The sequence below is a fragment of the Lissotriton vulgaris genome, chromosome 1_1 (assembly GCF_964263255.1).
Source record: "Lissotriton vulgaris chromosome 1_1, aLisVul1.2, whole genome shotgun sequence".
Taxonomy (NCBI): domain Eukaryota; kingdom Metazoa; phylum Chordata; class Amphibia; order Caudata; family Salamandridae; genus Lissotriton; species Lissotriton vulgaris.
Window position 1 is genome coordinate 504,653,677 of NC_141685.1, and position 22,864 is coordinate 504,676,540.

Consider the following 22,864-nt stretch of genomic DNA (forward strand, 5'->3'; position numbering starts at 1 on the left):
CAATTGCATCAAATAATCCTCCCAGGTGCCCTCTTCTACCACACAATTCATTGAAGCAACTGAGGCCTTGATACTGATCGAACTAACTTCCAGAACAGTCGTATGTTCTTGGATTCTATTGCCTCCAACACTTTCCCCCAGTAGTTTTCCTTATGGGCCCTTTTAGCACTATAATGAAGCATGGTTTATTCTTTCTTTAGTTTGACAAGATTTTCTGCTCTAGACTTACCACATTTTTTACGCAAACTGCGCTGTTCTCTCCTTGGTTCTCTTTTCTTATTTAAACAGTCTATATTAAACCAGTTACCTTGCCTTACCTGTGTATTTTGTTTACTCTTTACATCTATTCTAAGTTTGACCTTGATACTTTGTACCACTTGATTTATTTTTTCAATGTACCAGGCCAGATTTAGTCCAGCCACACTTCCTAAAGTGATATTTTGCTGGAGCCTGGTTAACCTTTCTATATATTCTTCGGTTAACCGTGTTGAAATGCGCCTGGGGTAATCCATCTGTTGTATGATTACTTTCTCTGCAACAATCTGATGGGAATATCCCAACTCTAATTCTAAAATATTGTGATCACTATCTTCTATATGGTTAACCCTAAAGCCCTTTATTAAATTGAAGTTCCATGCTGGCATAAAAACATAATCTATGGGGCAGTTTTGTGTCCCTTGTTTGAAAGTTTTCTTTGCCGGGCAGTCTCGTGGAACCTACCGTTCAAGCAGAAAAGACTCTTGGTCGCTAGATAGTTTCCCAGACTTACATCATTCATTGAGCAAGGACTTTCAGAAAACTTTGCTTGAATTATATCGTATGACTCCAAAATTTCCAAATACATGAGATCATGCCGCTTAGGGTTAAGTTTATGATGAAAATCTCCTACCAACAGAATCAAATCTGAATCGTACTTTTCACACAATAAATCTAAATCGTTCTTAAAATATCCCATTTCAACCCCATATTCCTCCTGGGTACCCCATTGCATATACACATTTAAAATCAACACATTTTCTTTCTTATTACCAACAGCAATTAGGGTTATTCTACAACAGAGCAGCCATTTACATGTTACAGTGAGCTTTGATACATTCTTTACTAATTTTGTAGATAGTAATGTCAGTAAGCCCCCTGCAGGGCGGCCGGATCGAGATTTTACTGCCGGACGATAGTCTTGCCGGAACCCATCCACTATGGTGGTCTCCCCACATAGTCTTAAACCAAAGAGAGGGGCTCAATCTGACCTGAAGGGAAATAGAGCTCCGAAATACTGTTAAGTAAAAAAAAATGTTGCCTTTCGGGAGGTAAAGTAATCACCAATTCAAGCACTCGCTTCACTCAGTCAAGATCTCTCACTCACTTATATATTGTCAACCTATTTGGGAAATACTCAACAACCAAAAAAACAGTTATCATATAAAATGTACAATTTTATTTTCCATAAAATATAAAACTTCCCAATGTTGTCAACAAAGTGTCCAAATTAACTTCACTTTGATAACTTTATTTCGGTCAAAGACCATAAAAAGTGCAATAAAATATATACAAGCACAGTAATAAAACATGGATACTTCAGAGTTAAAAAGTTATTAAACAATGGTTATCAAAGGAGTAGTAAGTATAAAAGCAGTAGTCCATTATTCCTTGTGGATAAATGCAGTTCTTCTCCGCCAAATGCCGAATAGAAACCGGGAAACGGCAAAAACAATGAGAGGGGCAGTGTCATAAGTTAAGACTCTACAAGCATGTACACAGTGTCTAAAACCCAAGTTTTTGCATAATGGGATGATCCAGCACTTCCGGATTTCACTGTATGCTGGGCAAAAAAAGAGGATATGTATGATGTCTTCCCTGGCGTGATTGCAGACAGGGCAGTTAGCCTTCATCGTTTTTGCCCATCTGCATGTGAATGCCCCAACCGGTAAGGAGCCGTGCCTCAATTGGATATATAATTTTCTTGCCAGTGGAGGCTGCACCAGGTCCAAGAATGCCTCCATCCTGTATTCAACTTTTGTTAAGAGGAACTCAGTGGACAATCTGCCCAGGGAAGTAGAACAGTGTAGCAGTTTGAGGTTATGCGATTTTACAGCTGCCACCAGTACAGACCTTTGCATCCTCATACAACTATACTCCGGTGTATCCCAAAGTTGGGGAAGACCAATTTGGTAAAGGAGAGTCTTGACATGTACCAACCAAGGTATATTCTTGATCTTTAGCTGCCCCCAAATAGTATTAAATTCTGCTCTAAACGGTTCAAGCTCCGGCACAGACCAGAGCCTTCTCCAATAGAGCAGGGGCCAAGCTGCCACCAGATCAGTGATTTGTTCCAGATCCAGGTCCAAGCGTAATGGTAGCAGGGGCGTACTTTGTGGAAGACCAAACAGATGACGCATGAAAGAATGCTCGACTTTCATTAGATTATATGCAATAGTGTGTCCCCAGAGTTCAGCAGCGTATAAGGCTGCAGAACTGACCTGTGTTTTGTATATCTCTAGGGCAGGGGTAGCCGGTTTAAAAGTAGAAGCACTATGGAATCTTCCTACACCACCCATAATCTGTGCAAGTCTCAAGGAGGATTTAGAGACTTGTTGGTCCCATGTGAAATGTTCAGTCAAAGTCACCCCCAGATATAGAAAGGTCTTAACTCGCTCAAGTGGGGTTCCATTTAATGTGGGGTTTGGGCGGGTGTGCCTCGGGGGGTTGAAGATCATAAACTTGGTTTTCTCCAAGTGGATCTCCAGACCCCGCGAGGCACAGAAAGAAACAAACCCGTCCAAAACCCGCTGGATGCCCGATGATGCCCGCGACAACAACAAGGTGTCGTCCGCGAACATCAGAGTGGGCACCCTACCAGTAGCCAGGCATGGAGCATCGTTATCCCTGACACAATTGAGTCTATCTATCAGGTCATTAACATACAAGCTAAAGAGAGTAGGGGCCAGTACGCAGCCCTGGCGTACTCCCTGAGTAACAGGGAAACGATCGGATAATTCCCCGTTTTTCCCACACCTCACCTGGGCGTAATTCCCAGTGTGAAGCCGGGTTATGGCATCTAGTAAGTAAGGAGGGAGACCAAGTTCCTCCAACACCTCCAACACCGCATTCGATCTGGTCCCTAGGGACCAGATCGAATGCGGCCCGCAGGTCCACAAAAACAAGGTAGAGGCTGCCACCCTCTACTCTTGCAGTTTTCCAGTATAGGACCTGGAGACGAAAGATCTGGTCCAGAGTCGAGACCCCTGATCTAAAACCGGCTTGGAGGGTGGTCAAAATTTTGTTTTCCTCCATCCAGCCCAATAATCTCTCCAGCAAGATTCGGCCCATCAGCTTTTGGGTAGTGTCAAGTAGACTAATTGGTCTGTAATTTGATGGAACGAGCGGACAGGCCTTTTTAAAAATTGGAACAATCTCGGCTCCCAGCCAGGTCTCAGGTACTGGGGAGCCCGTAAGACAGCATTGAACAGAACCATCAGATATGGGGCCCAGATCTCTGGCTGAGAGCGAAAGAGATCTCCAGGGAGCCTATCCAGACCCGGGGCCTTATTCGGGAGCAGTTTCTCAATTGCCAGTTCAACTTCCCTCAGTGTAATTTTGTCTGAACTATGAGTGAGAGTCCCTGTGGGGGCATCCTTTCTCGCTTTTGCAAGACTGGATCCAGGTCCAGGGCCCAAGACCTCCGTCAGTCTACACTCGTGTGGGGGGTTCCAAATTAACAATACCAAGGCAAAGTTTACTGTTTTGGTCCACATTTCTCCTTATCCACACTAGGCGGTTTTTAACATGTATTGTGTAAGGTTTTAAATTAAATTGTATGTTGATCTATATATATATTTTATGGAAAATAAAATTGTACATTTTATATGATAACTGTTTTTTTCGTTGTTGAGTATTTCCCAAATAGGTTGACAATATATAAGTGAGTGAGAGATCTTGACTGAGTGAAGCGAGTGCTTGAATTGGTGATTACTTTACCTCCCGAAAGGAATTTTCTTTTTTTACTTAACGGTCTCCCCACATAGCCAGGTCTCCTGGATACAGATGATCACATTATTTTTTGCCAGATCTTTTATCCGTTCAAGCTTTATTTGATTTCCTAACCCATTTATGTTCCAGGAGACTGCTTTTAGGCCATGTGGCTGCCCCATTACCTATTCCACGTCACTAAGTGGACCATAGCCATTGGATTCCTCTAAATAACGCTGGGAGGGCCATGGGGGGCTGGAACTAAGGCTCAAATTCTTCCAAGAGTCCTCCGGAGCAGAATTATTTATTATAATGTTAAGATTTCCCAAGCCTAATCTCTGCACCTCTTTCTAGTAGTCTTACTTGCCTTTTTCCAAGCCCTGCATCATGCCTTAAAAAAGTCTTTTCTTGCAAAAAGTTCTCTTCTGCCCCTACTTCTTCAATGGGTACTGGCCGAATCCCTGCTTTTAATATCTCATTCTCTGCTCTCTCTATGGCAATTTTTACAAGGTCAGAGTAAACTTGTACCTTAGTAAACTCTTTTCCATCAAAGGTTGGTTGAAAGCCCACCTATCGGAGGTCTTTTGTGCCGATTCCTTTTAAGTTGGGGCAATGGGCGAATGAATTAAGGAGAAGTGATCTATTTAAATACGAACTCTTCTTCGTTTTTTTCCCACCCCTTCCCATTTTTACTTGTTCAAAATACGGCCACTGGTTTCCTTTAACCTCCATTCCTTTTGATTTTGGCCCCGTATATGGTTGTTGTATATTAGTTCTAACCTCATCCTCTAATATATTGCTCAAATGATGCCACTCTTTATGGGTAGCAATTGTGGTAGGTTTTCTCGTTATATTGCATGGTGCATGTTTTATGCATCTGGTCAGCTTCTCCTTATTATTTTGTTTTCTACTGCCGATACCCTTTTTCGCTTGATTCTTTGCTGGTTTCTCTGTGCTTCCTATTCTTACTCTGCTCACTCTCTCTCTTGTTTTTTGGGGTCTTTGATTTTAACACTTGTTCCGTTAGTCCTAATGGTTCCTCCATGTCCCTCCCTTTTCCCACTACTCTTCCTATACCCTTTCTTTGCGTGTCTTTCCTAGTGGGTCTCCCCTGTCATAATAAGGTATGTCTATTATAATCGCCCCTTCTTTTTACCAAGATTGGCCATCTTGAGGTGTATACTTCGTGGTTGGCTGGTGGGGGTTCTATATTCCCAACCTCCCCCCCCCCACACAGTTGGTATTATGTGCTCGGGGTCAGGAGCTTTTCTTAACATTGAAGGCATTTGGCCCCTAATTCCTTGTAATTCACCCTGAATTTTTGAAAGGTGCGAATTCTGTGTTTTTAAAATGTCATGATTTAACATTGTCACTTCCGGGATTCCCTGGAGTGTTTTTTGCAACATTAATATCAAGTCCAACATTGAGGAGGCTGGATTTGTAGAAGATTCTTGATTACGCTGTAGAGATTGATTACAGTCTTTAGTACCCTTGGACCCTGTAGTGTACTCATCGTACGCTTCATGTCCCTTCGAGTTTCCGTCCGAGGCAGAACCATCTTCTTCCTCTTGTCCTTGGTTTTCACTATTTATTTCCTTAGGGTCGTGGAGTAGAGACAACCTTGGAGACGAGGATAGTCAGGGTGACATTATTGGTCCATTATGAACAGTTAAAAACTGTAGGGATTGGTTAATTAAATTTTCAGAGTCCAACATTTGTTCATCAAATATAACGGAGGAGCCTCCCTTCCATGATTCCTCCCCGGCTATTTCCGGATCAGATGCAAGGGGCTTAACTGGTGAGAAAACCCTTTTAAAATGTTTTCCCACAAAGTCTCCCAGGGAGTTTGAAGCTATTCCGACTCCTTGGGTATTTTCTCTTTTTTCTTCTGTATACGTTTGGATTTTGGTTTTGACCCAGGGTCCACTAAGCTTCCTCCCGAAGCATTTTGATCCGTTGGGGGGACTTTAGGTATCTTTGTCTGTCCCAGTGCACTTTTATTCTTCCTTGGAGCTATCCAATGAGCTTTTTAACTCAGAGATTACGACTCAGAGATTGCGACTGCACTCAACCCTTGCTGACTCAGCCCCTTATTTCCAATCACTGTCCTCAGGACTGGGGTAGTCAGTTAAGGTAAAAAATAAAAGTAATAAAGAAAGAAAGGGGGAGGGAGCGAGAACTCCCTTTTCCCCACTTACCTCTGTTGTGCTTTTGTGGGTATCCCTGCACCATGCTGTGCCCTTCTCTACTTGCACTTAAGAGGCCCTTGCCTCTCCTTGGTTCTACAAAAGCCTGTGACCCGAGTCCGGCCGATACTGGGTCACGTTATCTTGCCACGTACCTTGCCCCTTGAGTCTTGTGCCTATGCCTTCCCCCCGGTTTAATCCAATTTTCAGCATCTTCCTCCACTTCTCCACTCAGTGCAGGTGCTGAAGGGCTCAAGTCAGGGGGCCGTGATTCGCGGGACCGAGTGGCGGCTCGAATACCACGTCTATCGCGTCTCTCACCTTTTTCCTGCTCTCTGCCCACTCTGGCTATTGCAGGTCAAGGGGGGCTGGGGGGCCGTGGGGGCCGCGGTGCCGGGCTGCGGGATGCGGTGCGATACAGTCCTTTGCTCCCGTTCTAGCGTCTCTCGCGACTTCCGCTCGGATCACGTGTAGGTCACGGGTCACAAGGGTTACACACAGCACAACAGAGCTGTCTGATAGTATTTCTGCCAGAGTGGGGATATGCCTAAAAAAGCAAAGTATATTGCCCCTGTTTAAGATGTCTTGTTGGCCCTTGATGTGATATCTGGGCGTGATAATGACCCTGTGGGTTGTTTTGCTGATTTGGTTAGCTTTGGGCTGCACTCTTGGTCCCGTCTGAGCAGAGTTGCAGCTTGGACCGGCATCTCTCTGACGGGTCTCTAAAATGAGAGTGGGGCTTTGGAATGGCAGGATTGTTGCCTCATGGATCCTCTGGGGGTCCGAGGGGAGAAGCTCCTGAGAGATGTGTCCCCTGATAATAGAACCTTGCTCCTTGAGCGAGCATGGTAGGCTATTATGCTCTAGCTTTGTGATGTTTAATAAAGAAGCTGGTTGAGTTTCGGTTGCCGGACCTGGTAGGCTGTGCAAGTCACCCGTTCGGATAGTTGGAGGTGATGATCTGTCAGTTGCTTGTTTGGTGACGGTTGCCATTAACGCTTTGAGTGTTAAAGTGCGTGAGGCTTTCTTTTTGACGAAGATCGGGTAGAGCCGAATGTTGTCATTGTTTGCTTGTGGTCTTTGATTGTAAGTTGTCAATGAGAGGGCAACTTTTTTGGAGGCTTTGGCCTTTTTCTCTGGTTTCTTTAGTTTTTTCTTGGCCCTCCTTGAGAGAGGCTCATCTTTAATTTTCTGAGTGAGAGCCGAGTTTGAAATGCGAGGTCAGGAACCTGGTCTCAATGTTCTGGTGGAAGGGTTGATGGGCTCATGTGATGCTTGATCAACGGGCTTTGTTGGAGATATGCCCACTTTGGTTTCAATCAGATTAATTTGCAAATTGACACACTTTGTTGTAAGTAAAATATCACTGTTGTTTGGCAAGCTGGTGAGGCCTCCTGATTGTGCCTTTAGTGAAACTACAAAGTCAGTTACAATTGTAGGAAGTGTTGCCCATTTGTCGACGAGGACTGCACATGAGCAGGTGCAGGGCCAGATATCCTTATTATCACAAAACTTATTCTCTATGTGATCCACTTTGTTACTCAGCTCCACTAGATGTTGTGTAATGGTGGATAAGAGATTGATTTGCAGACCCATTTTATCAGATTACCAGTGTAGTGCCCTTGCCGTTGGGTGAATTGTTTCTCTCATTGAAGTTGGTCCTGACTCATTGATAAAACAACTATTTTGAGGACTTTGTGTAAAGATGAAATCCAGGCAATGTATGTAGAGAAAGTAGTTTATTGAAGAGTAGTTGCAGGAGCCTCCAGCTTCATCCTCCACCAGCTTCACAGCTCTTATCCAGTGTTTCAATAATTAGATTCCAAATTGCCTAGCAACATATATACATTCCAATTATGACATCTCTACACATCTCCCCGTTTATACATTTTTTAACTCAAAATACTAAAGTGAACAATTGGCAATTATGAAAAGAAACACACAAGTATTGAGCTGAAACATATCTACAATAAAAATTCCTTATAGTCACATAGATGAAATCATACATGAAAATTAATTACTGAACAATCGCCATAGAATATTCATGGAAATTAATCACTGAATATTTGCTGAGATGTAAAAGATTTAGAAATATTTCCATAACTCCAAATTGACCCATCACACAATATCACAACACTCTTCTTCACTTCCTTCACCTGAATAGGTTTGGAAAACTTGCTATCTCCTTTCGCAACGGAACCACCACGCTTTACCACAACCCAATCGCCAGGTTTGACATTTGGAAGTTTAACTCCTTTCATTTGATTATAATAACTGGCAGCAGCAGTTTGCTTATTAATAACTTCTTTACCAATCTTTTCACGATCTACCCACACACAATCTCTATCCTTCAACCACCCTGGTACTTCCTTTAATCCTGGTTCTCTTCCCTTAAGAGATACGAAAGGTGATACACCTGTCATAGAATGTGGCGTTATTCTATAAGACCACATTAATTTATTTAACTCATCAGACCATGACAGTCCATTGCACAATGAAAGTTGTATGTTATCCATGATCAAACGATTTATTCTTTCTACCAATCCATTGGCTTGCAGTCTGAACATGGCAACTCTCCAGAAACTAACTGAGGTCCATTATCCGACACCAAAACTTTAGGAATTCCTTTATTCAAAAAAACTTTCTCCAAAAATTTGATCACATTCTCTGTTACAATACTCTCGGATGTTTCAATGACAAACCATTTGTAATGGTAATCAACCAAAACCATTAAAAATCTACACCTTGATCCTAATTTGGCAATAGGTCCAAGAAAATCTAATGCCACTCTTTCCCAAGGACGCTCAGCAAACTTTACACAAGCAAGGGGAGATTGTCGTACAATTTTGGTCTTATCACTAGCAGCACAGGCATAACAATCTTTAACAATTCCTTCAACATCTTTATCTAACCCTGGCCCCCGGAATGACTGGCGAACACGCCGTTTGGTCATGTTTCTCCCTAGATGACCTTTGTGTGCCATATTAACAATCTTAGATTTGAGTCTTTCTGGTGGTACTAACTTATCTCTCCTCCACAACTTCCCTTCCCTTACACTCAATTTATCTACCACATTGTTATAACCCTTAAATCGTAAATCATGGATTAACTCTCCACCCCAACCATCAAAAACACCTTGCATCACTTTTTTCAACACATCATCATCTAACATTGCTGCATTCCATTCTTCCTTTTCAAACGCTTGTTCCTCTGTATATCTTATTTCTTCAACCTCAACTTTAGATTCATCCTCGCTCTCCATAATAGGTATTCTTGATAAACAATCAGCTAATATATTCTTCAAACCCTTCATGTACTCAACCTCAAAGTTATACTCCAGTACAGATAGGATCCATCTTGAAATCCTTGGAGTTACACTCCCTTCCTGTCCCTTACCACCTTTAAATAAATGTACAATCGGTTTGTGATCCGTGCGGAGTTTAAATGGTAACCCCCAAACAAAATACTTAAAATGTTTAATTCCTCAACAACACGCCAGAGCCTCTTTCTCTATCACAGAGTACGACTTTTAAGCATCCTGTAATCTCCTAGATGCAAATCCTTTCTTCTTCATCACTCACTTGTGTCAACACAGCCCCAATACCCACAGCACTGGCATCAGTAGTAACATACGTTTTGGCCCTGACATCAAAATGCCCATGGATGGGCGCTGACAAAATTCCTTCTTTGACTTTCTCAAACGCTTTCCCACAGGTATCAGACCATAAACATTCCACCCCCGTTTCATTAATACACATAAAGGTTCAACTATGTTAGTAAATCCTCTTACAAATTTTGAGCAATACTCCGCTAAACCTAAAAAACTTCTAAGTTGATCCTTATTTTTGGGAGTGGGAGCATATCTGACTGCAGATACAATGCTTTTCTTCGGTTTGATCCCTTCTCCGGAAATTTCATGACCTAGATAACTTACAATATCCTTCCTTAATTGACATTTCTCTCTCTTGATAGTCAAGCCATGCTCTCGCATGCAATACAAAACACTCTCCATCACTTGATCGTGATGACTAATGTCTCTCCCTACAATCAATACATCGTCTTGAAAACAAAGAACGTCATTTATTCCTTGGAGGACCTTCTGCATAACTCTTTGTAATTCCGCTGCGGCAGACGCCAGGCCAAAAGGCATTCTACATTATTGAAATGCTCCCAGCGGAGTTACAAACGATGTTAGGTGCTTTGACTCTTCACATAGATCTATCTGATGGTAAGCTGCTGACATGTCGATTACACTAAACACACTACCACCACCCATAGCAGTTAACATCTCTGAGATAGTAGGTAAAGGTTGGCGATAAACCCATATATTCTTATTCAAATCTCGAAGGTCAATGCACAAATACATTTTCTTCCCTTCATCCTTAGGTGCAACGACAATGGGTGCCAACCACTCAGAGGCCTCGATGGCTCAATTATCCCCAATTTCAATAATTTGTCAAGTTCTTCTTGCAAAGGACCTTTCATAAGGTGAGGTACAGACCTTACTTTGTGGACTACAGGCGTTGCACTCTTCTTAAGAATGATCTTATGAGAAAAGTTCTTGAGTTTTCCCAATTTATCACAAAAAACATCAGAATACTTTTCCATGATCAATGAGTCATAATTCTCAACAATGTCCACACATATAGATTAGACTGGTTCAGAAGCATTTGGATTTAAAATAATACCCAAATCTTTTTGGTGACGCCATCCTAGTAAATTTGACCCTTGTTTAGTTAAATACACTCGCCCATAAACTTTCTTATTTTCAAACTCAATCACCATCCATTTTAACCACAAAATGTCAATTGTCTTACCACCATAACCTACAGCCTTGATATCAGGAGGATTCCAATCTTTTTCATTTCCTAATGCTCCCCAAGTTTTACAATACGTTTCTTTGGACATTAAAGTGTATAAACTTCCAGAGTCAATTAGCATTTTCACTCCCTTGGAATCTAGGTTGATAACATAATGCGGTTTTTCTAACTTGTCAGTACTTTCAGTGACAATAGTACAAATATCTATGTTCTCACTTGATGTTGCATTGTAAGCACCCTCTTGAGAAACAATAATATCATCAATACAAGGAATAAATTCATGAACATTCTCACAGGAGTCATCTATTTCATGAACAAAAAGCATTTTCGTCCCGCAAACTTTAGCAAGATGACCCTTCATGCCACATGTTCTACATATTGCATTCCTCCCCATACACTTAATGCTAGATGCTATATGACCAAGTGCACCACAAAGATTACATTTGATAGGCCGTGTTATAGTGGGCTTATTATTCTGGGAACATTCTTTATTTTTGTCAAAACCTTTATTAAAAGATTTTAATTGTGGCTTACTAAGTGATTTAACTCCAGTAGTTTCATCAACATCAGCATGAATTTCTGAATCCTTAGATACTGTAATTTTTGATCCAGAATCCTTGTTTGTAATTGAGTCTGTACATGTATCCATTTCCTTTATCCAGATACCAGTGTGTTCTAAACCTTTTGCAGTTTGTATGGCTTCTTTTCAGGTCGAATCTCTTATAAGGAACTTTTCACGCACCCTTTTATTGCTCGTGCACCTCACTATTTGATCACGTGTAAGTGAATCAGCTAGAGCTTAAAAACTGACAAGTCAAGGATAAACCTCTCAAGGCAGCAACATAAGACGCGATGCCTTCATCCATTTTCTGCACCCTTCAGAAAAACGTATGCCTCTCAAGAACCACATTAATTTTAGTATTAAATCTTGCATCCAACATTTGCATACTCATCTCATAAACATTAGTAGGTTACCATCACCATGTCCCAGAGAGACTTCAGGAAGATTTTTATATTATCTTCGACCCTCGACACCTACATTGTGTAATAAAATAGCTTGCCTACATACTGGACCATATTTATCAGCCCCAGTAGCAAGAACATATAGAAATAATTTTTTCCATTCTTTCCATGGAATGCTTGGTTCTCCTTGGGTTGGAAGAAAAGAAGGAGGTGCAGATAAACTTTGGTCACCTATGTTAAAACTAAACACTGAAAATATTTCCTAGATGCTAGACTATATATAAACTAAATTCTTATGTTCATAGAGAATTAATTGAAACAATTTTCAAAATATTGTTTCACCTGCAAGAAAATGTTAGTTACAAAAGAAAGAAACTAACATAATAAGCTAAAATAAAAACTTCATATGAAGTTCCTTGTCTCCGTTGAGTCGATCTCGTCGATAAGATGTTTGTATAGTTATCTTGAACAGATCATTAAAAGCGCTGATGATACAGTGATCCAGTCAAACACGCGTAGAAAGTTTGTCGTTTTTTAACTATTCTTGATGAAAAACTCCCAACTAGTTAAAATGGTTGACACTTACTTGGTTTGCGTGTGTTTTCTGAAGGAAATAGTTTCCAAATAACGGGATGACTTAAACACGCTATTAACACTTCGTAAAGAAAGAATCTTGAAAGAGAACATGACGGGCATCCGCATTCCTTCTAGATCGGTAAGAGAAATGTTTACTTTCAATCCTTAAACCGTTTTAAGATGTGCTTCAACGATAACCAAGCGGCCAGCAAAAATGTTTACATTCAATTGTAGAATAAATTTCAAGTAATTTCGAACGATAATCAGTAGCAGTAGCTGACAATACTATGTAACACATCAATATCGGAATAATCAGCTTAAGCGACGGTCTGCAAATCTTCGTGAAAGCTCAACATAGCATATTTAATGTCAAAATTTCAAGTCCACGGAGACATCAATTTCGATGTAATAAGTAATTAACCTAAAGCGACAGTATTATATGATGAGCAGTCAACTTATTCAGGTTTAGCGTTGTAGCTCTTACAATATAGATGATTGTCAAGTAAATTTCTAGCAAATTCATGTAATCTTCAGCCTTAGTAAATCCCAAAATTCTTCTTTATATCCAAAATATTAGTCGAATTTAATGTTCTTTTCAATATAAGTAAAAGTTGAGTAAATCAACAGAATTAAATCAGTTTACTCAGGAAGTGGAGGATATTTTATGAAAAATAAACTGTCCAAGGGTGGAGGCACCACAACATCTGCCCCTTGCACAGAAAATCAGCAGGTTTCCCTCGTTGCCAATGTAAAGATGAGATCCAGGCAATGTATGTAGAGAAAGTAGTTTATTGAAGAGTAGTTACAGGAGCCTCCAGCTTCATCCTCCACCAGCTTCACAGCTCTCATCCAGTGTTTCAATCATTACATTCCAAATTTCCTAGCAACATATATACATTCCACTTATGACATCTCAACACATTGAATCGGTGGAGAAGGCTGGATTTGCCTGTACGATCTAAAAAGCATTGGAGTGAGCTCTATTGTTCTTTGTATCGTTGTTTCCAAATGTTTTAATAATATTGGTGATAGATACACAAGATTTTGTTGACACTCTAACACTTTGGTCATAGTTAGTCCATGTCCTGAGGGCTCAGATGGACTTGACTGGATGGGGGACTGCAGAGAGGGTTGTTGTTGACAGTGTATTTGGGCTGTGACAACTTGCTCGTAGTTTCCTAGGGTCAGAACTGTGGTGTCCCCAAGTAAAAAATTTGCAGATTTGTATTCAGTTCCTGGGGAGTGGCGGGGCCTAGGGCAAGATTGGGACCAGCGTCTCCCGAAGTGGGTACATTGCTCTTGGGTTGCTAAGGGTTTGCTGTTGGGAGGGCTCCCTGAAAGGTGCTTTGTTCCATTGCAAGCCGTGGCTCTTACCAGTGGGTCAGACAGGGCAGGGGGTTTCCGAGGTTGGGGCAACTTTTGTATAAAAATTGGGTTATGAGGCCTGCTGTTGGAGTCTTTAGAAAGGACTTTAGGTCAGGGACTGCGTTCCGCGAGCTCCTTAATGTTCTGGATGATGCTTGCTTCAGAGGCGTTATCTTTGCAGTAGCGCTTTGCTTGACGATGCAAGGGCTTTTTTTTGGTCATCCTGCAGTTGGGAAGCCCGATTGTCAGTGGCTGTAAGGGGCCACAGCAGGCTTGTCTTTCCTCCTTGGGGCTTGTGCTGAGCGGTTTTGTATGCCCAGGTCCGGTGTCCGTGGAGCCCTTGGTGGCATACAACCAAACACCCCCACCAGATGGCTGCAGAGGGTCAGAGAGGGCCGGGGGACCGCGACCCGAGGAAGCAGGTCGCACCAAGCTCAGCTTCAGCTTCTGCTTCTATCGAGCAGCAGCAGCGGTCATGGCAGCAGCAGCAAAGCGACGTAGTAGAGTGGAATGGAGTCTCTCCTCAAGGAATCAACGGTTCAACTAACTGAATAGAGTCATAAACAAGGCATGAACAGGGTAGAGGAACAGCCTTACAGGAACCACCAGAAGTATAAAGGGTAGTGAAAAAGCAGTCCGTCAATATGAAAGGAAAAATAGCCAAGAGTACTTAGCTGTGACATAGCTCCAAGCACTAGGCCTTGATGAAGTCGGAAGGCAGCCTACAGAGGGCTTGCTCTATGAAGTGCGAAGAAATGTTCAAAGAAAGGTTTGCACTCCTGCGCATTGGAAATACTAAGTTCCTGTGTGTACAAACGTTTACCTGCAAAATCAGCAATAAAGGGAAGTATTCACGCTCCTGTGTGTTCACACTGCTGTCCTCCTGAGTGTAGATAGTACCCACAAAGTCAGGAAGTAAAGGAAAAGTATTTGCGCTCCTGAGCGTTTGAATCTGATTGCCGTAGATTGCAGCCCAAGTAAACATGCTCGCGCCACAAGGCAAGCGAAAACAAAGTGGAAGAGTATAGGTGCACCGCTCTCCTGAGCGTGCACCCTGCCCCAAGGTCGTAGAGACACTGCGCCTCTGAAAGCTCCGGCAGCCTGAGAACGGCTTGAGGTCCAAAGTGCATGCGAAGGCCCAGAGAGATGCCTCAGCTGCGTGAGGAGCCTGAAATCCGTACGCTCATCAGAGCGCGGGCGGAAGGTATACTATCACAAACTATTAGATAAACAAGCAGGCGAGGGGCACAATCCACATTAGCTATTTATTTATTTAGTCCAAAATATTAATCACAAAATGGCCAACATGTGTTTCACAATGTTTATCACTTCATCAGGGCCATCTAGTGTATTTAAATTAATAATTACGAAATAAAAAAAAGATGAAATAAACAGTCACTATAAGTCAAACCTGTCATTAAAAACAATAATATCACACACAATTTCATTAACCGTTTGGTCTGTACAATTGTTTCTAAAGTAAAAATTAGTTTCCAAGACATTTATTTAACCCTATATCTTTCATACCGAATCCTGAAAATGAACATGAACAGGTGAGAATTTTTATGAAATATACTTGTGACAACAATAGCGTCTCGTGTTGTAGTGTGGAATAGAGTGGAGCGGCTTTGCGTATAGTGGACTAAAGTCTTATATAGTGAAGTGACGAGGTGTGGTATATAGTAGAGTGGAGTATCATAGCGTAGAGTGGGGTGGCGTGTTGTACACTGGAGTGGCATGCAATACAGTACAGTTGAGTGCTGTATAATGGAGTATCATCTACTGTATTGTTGAGGTGAATGTTGTCTAGTGTTGTAGAGTTGAGTAAAGTGTGGTAGAATGGCATAGAGTGGATTACAGTGTTCTACATTGCAGTGAAGAGTGATACAATGTAGTACAGTGTCTTACAGTCGTCTAGAGTGTTGTAGAGTATAGTGGAGTGTTGAACAGTGGACCTGTGTAAATTGGAGTATTGTACAATGGCATGGGTGGGCTAAATGATCATATAGTGTAGTTGAGTGGAGTAGCGTAAAGTGGACTAAAGTGTTGGATGGTGGAGTGGTATCTTGTATAGTACAGTGCAGTTGAGTGTAGTACAATTGAGTGGTGTAGCATACAGTGGAGTAAAGGGTTATATAGTTGAGTGGCATGTCATATTGTGGAGTGGTATGTTTTAGATTGTGGTAAACTGTCGTAGAGTAGAGAACAGTGACGTGGCATAGAGTGGAGTACAGTAGAGTGAGATAGAGTAGAATAGAGTGCAGTACAGTGCACTGCAGTGGAGTGGCATACAGTGTTGTAGAGTGTAGTGGCATACAGTGAAGTTGAATAGAGTGGCATACAGTGCAGTTGAATGGAGTGGCATAAAGTGGAGTGGCATACAGTGGAATAGTGTAGAGTGGCGTCCAAAGGACTAGCATACAGTGGAGTGGTTTACACTGGAGTGGAGTAGAGTAGTGTACAATGGAGTTGTGTTTAGTGGAGTGTCCTACACCGGATTGGCGTACGGTGGAGTGGGTTAGAGTGGAATAGTATACAATGGCATGGGGTACAGCGGAATGCATTACAGTGGAGTGCCATAAAGTGGAATAGCGTACAGTGGAGTGATGTGGAGTGGCATGGTATACAGTGGAAAAGCAGATTGGAGTAAAGTACAATACAGTATCATAGAGTGGAATAGCATAGAGTGGAGAAATGTACAGTTCAGTGGTGTACAGTGTAGTGGCGTACAACAGAATAGAGTAGAGTTACATAGAGTGAAGCAGCGTTGAGTGAAGTTGCATACAAGGGAATAGTGTTGAGTAGATTGTCGTAGAGTAGTGCACAGTGGAGTGCTGTACAGTGGAGGAGCCTACTTTAATTTTTGTAAAGGCAGCTGTTAGCCAATCACATAACTTGTCATCACTAGATACTCTGGTACTTTCATGAAATACCATGAAATTATAGTGAGAACAGGTATCCCTAAGTTAAATAGCTTACGACTTAATAAATGCTTACCCTACTTACCTGTAGTAGCCAAAAGTATCATCTACACACCATCATCTATATTTCTTTCAAATTTAATTGAAATCCATCCAGCCGTTTTACTGCTACGCCCAAGTACAACGTCTATAGGAAATGCATTTTTCTTTCCACCCCCTTGACAAATCTTTGTGAAACTTAGCATACTCTGTCAATGTAGAGAAATGAATGGGTCTGCAAAGTTTTTTTCTTTTCTGGGGGAGGGGGGAATATACCCAAACCCTCACCTGGGGAGGGTCCTCCGTTTAGGTGGAGGAGCGTCACCCCACTGCTTTCAGAGCAGTGAGAAAAAACATGATAATAAAGTTATTAGCATTTTATTTTTGGTAGCTGCAGGGTTGGGTTAGGGGGGCAGGGCTAGTGTCATAGAGAGAAGAGTGATGAGCACACTCTTAAGTATGCATGACTGTTTGGACGGCTGTCTTCGGCTGGCCACACAGACTACAAACTTTGCATGCTCCCAATCAGGCTGCATTACACAGCCTGGTGAGGAACATGCCCAGGCTCCCATTGCCCGCCTGAACACCGAACCACAGCGCTCAGACCAATCACAATGCTGTGTTGCAGCATTGTGATTGGTTTAGGGGAGGGTACCTGTATGTGCTTCCAGTTCCTGCTTCCGTTCTGGGACGTCGGCAGGGAAGCGGAGGAAAGATGCAACCAGCCGAAGAAGTTAGGGGCAGATTTACAAACCCCTTGCGCCACTTTTGCGTCACTTTTCCCATGTTAAAAATGAAGCAAAAATGGCGCAATGGGCTTGTAACTAAGCCCCTAAGTGTTTTTTCCCACTCCCCTGCCCCACCACCCTCTTCCCTTGCAGCCCCCACAGACCTTATGTTTTTAATTTACTACTAAACTGACTTTACCACTAACTACACTAAACCTTAAAATTACCCTTACCTCCCTTTACCACAGCCCACCCCTAAACCCTAAGATTACCCCTACATCCCTTTACCACCATTCGCCTCTATACCATAAAATTACCCTAACCTCTCTTTACCACTGCCTGCCCTAAACCATAAAGTTAACTTTACCTCCCTGTAATGGACACAATTTCAAGGGTAAGAGGTCTTATGCTCTGTTTTGGATCTGCTCCAGAAATACTATTTCTGTGGGTTTCATGCCCCACCCTTACCTCATGTAAGACCTCAGCTCCCCTCAAAATAATATAAAATAATACCTTCCTTACTACTACTCTATTGCTGAAGATGATGCATCACTATCACCATTACCTGGTGTCGAGGCACAATGATTTTGGTTAGGACCAAAGCCCTCATCTTGGATAATCCTAACCACACACATGTATCTTAGTGGAAATTTTGAGCAAAGCAAACCATGCTCATATTGCTGCCATTGATCCATTTAGGTAACAATGGCTGCAATACTTTCTTCCCCCAGACCATGGGAAGTGGACCATAACACCTTCTTCCCTTGGGCTGGTGAGTGCGCACATTGTATGGGACACAGTGGTCTGGACAAGTAAAGACTTCCCACTCTATCATTCTGGATCACAAGTCACGATACTCCCTCCGACTCTGGCTTTTCCATACCAGAGGTTATGTTGAGTTCTGTGTATTCAGCTGTTGTCCATGATCCCTCCATTGTCATTTTCTTTTCCTGCTGTTACTCCTTCTCTGTTTCTCTGAGCCACTTTTCTAGCGGCAAGGTAGAAGTTCCCACCTCCTTCTGCCTGGACCAGTTCATTTCTCTAACCTCAATGTTTCTTTCCTCTCTGTCTGCCATCCTAGGATCCTTGGCGGCCTTCTTGAAAACCTCAGAGCTTCTCCCCAGCTCCCTGCCACACTCCCTTTACCACTACCTATGCTTAAATCTTACATTTACCTTATGTCCTTTTACTACTGTGCAAACCTAAACCCTAAAAATACCCTTACCACTACCCCCTTAAACCCTAAAATGATCTGTACCTCCCTTTACCACAATCCACCCGTAAACCCTAGAATTACCCTTACCTCCTTTACCACTACCCACCCCATATTCCTAAAATAACCCATAACTCACTTTACCACAAACGCACCTAAACTGAAAAAGAAAAATTACTTAATAACTGTTGTTAGAAACGGGATTCCTGGTTGGCTGAGGTATGCACCCAGGACAGGCAGGAACCATCACTCTAGTCAGGGAAAGCTAGAAACACATTAAAAGTTAACCTGCATTTACCCATTGGTAGTTTGGGGCAGAGCAGTCAGCCTTATCAAAACAGGCAATGTGTAAATTATTTGTGCAACAAACTCACACAGTAACACAATGAATACATCACAAAGGCACTCCAGGTTTGTAAAAATAAATAATTATTTTCTGAACAAAACAAGGCCAAACAACAAAAATCTAATGTATAGAAGTTGAGATATTGCATTTTAAATTAATAAATGCCGTACAGTGTTTAGAAGCAAGTAGCACTAAAATTGTTACGTTAGGTCACATTGGACCGAGGCAAAGTCAATGGTCAGGATGACCATGATGGAGCACCAGCCGGCTACAGGACCCACGCATGCTCCTGGTGAAATAGATACCGTTTCTGGTCGCAACCAGCGAGATAGATCAATGTCGAGGCCCGCAGGTTCAAGGTGTGTCGATCGTCTCCACGCAGTGAAGGTGAGGCGTCGATTCCGAGGATGGGTGCCAGAGTTAAGAGACATCAAGTGATGCACTGGATTCTGCCACAAAGTTGAGAGGATGTGTTGATCTCACCAAGCTGCAGTTGCAGTGATATACTGTCCAATGCGTCGATCTCTGGAGGCAAATCGCTGGTTCCAAAGCAATGCACCAATTTTACTCCCGCAACCTGGTCGATGCACCAGTTTTGCTGCACGCAGACAGGAGATACATCTAAATCCATGTTGCAAGTTACTGGGCAACTTCCAGTGAGTCAGGCACAGGAGCAGGGGGAGAGTCTTTGAAATCCCTGAGTCTCAAGCAATAGGAGACAAGCCATTTTAGATCACTTGGTGTGAAGGCAGTAGCCAGCTTTCCTTCAGCAGAGCCAGAAAGCAGTAGGCAACAGGGCAACAAACAGTAAAGTGGCCTTCCAGATCAGCAGTCCAATTGAGTCCATTAAGGAGCACAGCAGTTCTTCTCGCAGAGCTTCAGTTACAAGTCCAGTGGTATCTAATTGTAGGGGGCAGAGACCCAGTAATAATACCCCAAAGTGCCTTTGATGTGGGTGTGACTTCAAAGCAGCTCTCTGAAGTGCCCAAGTATCCCTTTCAACTGAGTCCTGTTTGCCAGGCTATCTGTGGTGTGGGAGGTAATCAGTCCATTGTATGGGGAAAGATCCCTGCCTATTCAAGTAAAATGTTAGCCCCAATCTTCTCATCCTGCCCAGGCAAGGCCATCAAAATGCAGATGTAAGTAGATGGGTACTCAGACACATCTATCCTTCCTGTATTGTTGCTGTCAAGAGAGAATGCACAAAGTGTATCTTTCAACCACCCCAGACATGCATTGGAGACAGGCTGCAAAGCACACTGTTATAAGTGCACAAAAATGTCCCCTTCTAAAAGTTGTATTTCTAAAATAGTAATGTCAAATCTAATGTTACCATTAAGGAGGATTTGTCATTACCAGTCCAAACATATGAAACATTAAAATTCTACTCTTCTCTGATCAGAAATTACAGCTTAAAAGTGTATTAAGGAATTCCCCATGCTAACCTATGAGCGAATAGCCCTCAAAGTAGTGATAAATGAAACAGACTGTTTGTCACTACCAGGACATGCATATCATCGTAGTGCATGTCCTACCTTTCATTGACACAGCAGCCTGCCCTTAGGGCTACCTAGGGCCTACCTTAAGGGTAACCTATGTGTACTAAAAGAGGAGATTCAAGCTTAGCAAGTAGCTTTACCAAGTTGAAGTGGCAGTAAACGGAATACACAGGCGCTGCAGTGGCATGACTGAGACAAGTTTGAAAGGCACAATGTGTTGCAGGCCCACTTGTAGCATTTAATTTACAGGCTCTGGTATAGCACTGTACAAAGGACTTAAAAGTAAATCAAATATGTCAAACAGGAGTATAACAAGTCTAGCATATTTAGAGGAGTTTGCACATGCAGGTTAGCACTGGTTAGCAGTGGTAAAATATACAGAGCCCTAAAGCCATCAAAATGAAGGTCTGAGATAGAGGAGGAGGAAGGTAAAAAGTTTGAGGTGACCCTTCAGAAAGGTCAATTTCTAAAAGCTGTGCTATTAAAAAACACTTACCTGTGTTAAAAGTACAAATATATTTCTGTGTGGTACTTACCAACGTGGTAAAGTTTTCATGGCAAATACATTGCATGGTAAGGACTCTGTTGTAAAGGCTATTTCCCATCATTGTTGTTATTGTTCCATTTTGTCAATAAATGTAGACTACCTATGTTTCTGATGCCTCTACTGTGTAATGTTATGTATGGTTAAAGAGTTAGGAGCATTAATCGTGGTGAAATAGTTGCTCACCAATCAATAGTTGATTAAGAAGTTTTGAAAAAGATTTACCTGCTCTGCAGAGGTGAAATAGTAGCCCAGGACTTCTCTGGAGATTGCCATAAGAGTACAGTTCATCGAAGTGACTGATGGAAAACGGCCATGTGGGGCTATATACCTAGTATGGTGTAGTAAGATTAGGAATATAGTTCCAAAGATGTCTCACCTTTGAACAAATGTTGTTGGTACCTCAGTAGTCCAAATCCTACATTCCTACAGGTGCCATGAATTCTCAATGCTTTTGTGCATTGTATTCGAATGAAATCATTGGCTCTATCTTCTTTTCTATCTTCTTTGTACTTCTCAACATTTTGTTTCTTTCTCTTTAGCCTTCTTCTCCATAGACCTTGTATGGTGACTGAAACATTCTCGTGGCTGTGCATGTCCATTAGCACCACCTGCTAGCTTTCATTGACCACTGTGCTTTTTTCTGTTCCCCAGTCCTAGAAGCCTACCATCCTGGGTGCCTACTGGAAGTGGAAAAATCCTCAATGATCATGAAACAAAGAAGTTAGCTCAATGTGGCCATTATATCCTTGTAGCTTGTTGTCAGTTGTTGGACAGGACATCAAGCTGCATGGATTTGGTAGGTTTTAACTTCTTTAGGGCAAATGATGACCCGTTGATGTCCACCAAGCCACCTTCACAGTGCGGGGGACTTCATCGGGTCCTCTACAGTACTGGAAAACAAACATTTTCTTTTTCAAAGTTGGTGTGCAAGGAAAATGCTTTTTAAGAGTCCCAATTTGAATTTTTGTTTTGCTGAATTGCGTAGCACGCACTGACGTTACACAACAAAACAAAAATGAAAACAGACTGCACTAGTGGAATCTGTGGGGATCCACAAATGTCCTACCACACAGCATACCTACATTTCTCTTGATAACAATACTTCTCCACTTGTGTCACTAAGCATCGCAGTGAAAAGAAAGGCTCCCTAATTACCCTAAGACACAAGGAAACATCAAGATTTTGCCTCGCAAATTGACCAACTCTGGCAATATGGGTAGCTGCAGTATTTAGTCCATGCCTCCGTCTGCATCCAGGGGAACCACGCAGGCCCTGACATTTCCGAAATTAAGGTACTTAGGGTAGTTTGGGTTAATGTAGCTTGCATGGATCCCAATACTTTTTCTTACCCAGAACGCTCCGCAGACACCAAACTTTAGCTAAAATACTGATTTTCCTCCTATTTCTGTGAAGGAAAATTCCAGAATCTGTGAGGTTCCATAAACCTTCCACCACCTAGTGTTCCCACACTCCTCCTAATAAAAACACTACCCCAATTGTTTACCAAATATTATGCATTTAGTACAATAATTATTAAGGACGTCATAATAGGAATTTATGTTGCTGTGACCATAAATTAGATGAATATAAAACAGAATTTCAATGGAATCAATACATTTAGAAAAGCAGAGTCATACTACACAGACCTCAGATTTGAATATATACAAATTTGAAAATGTTAGTTTATGTTGTATG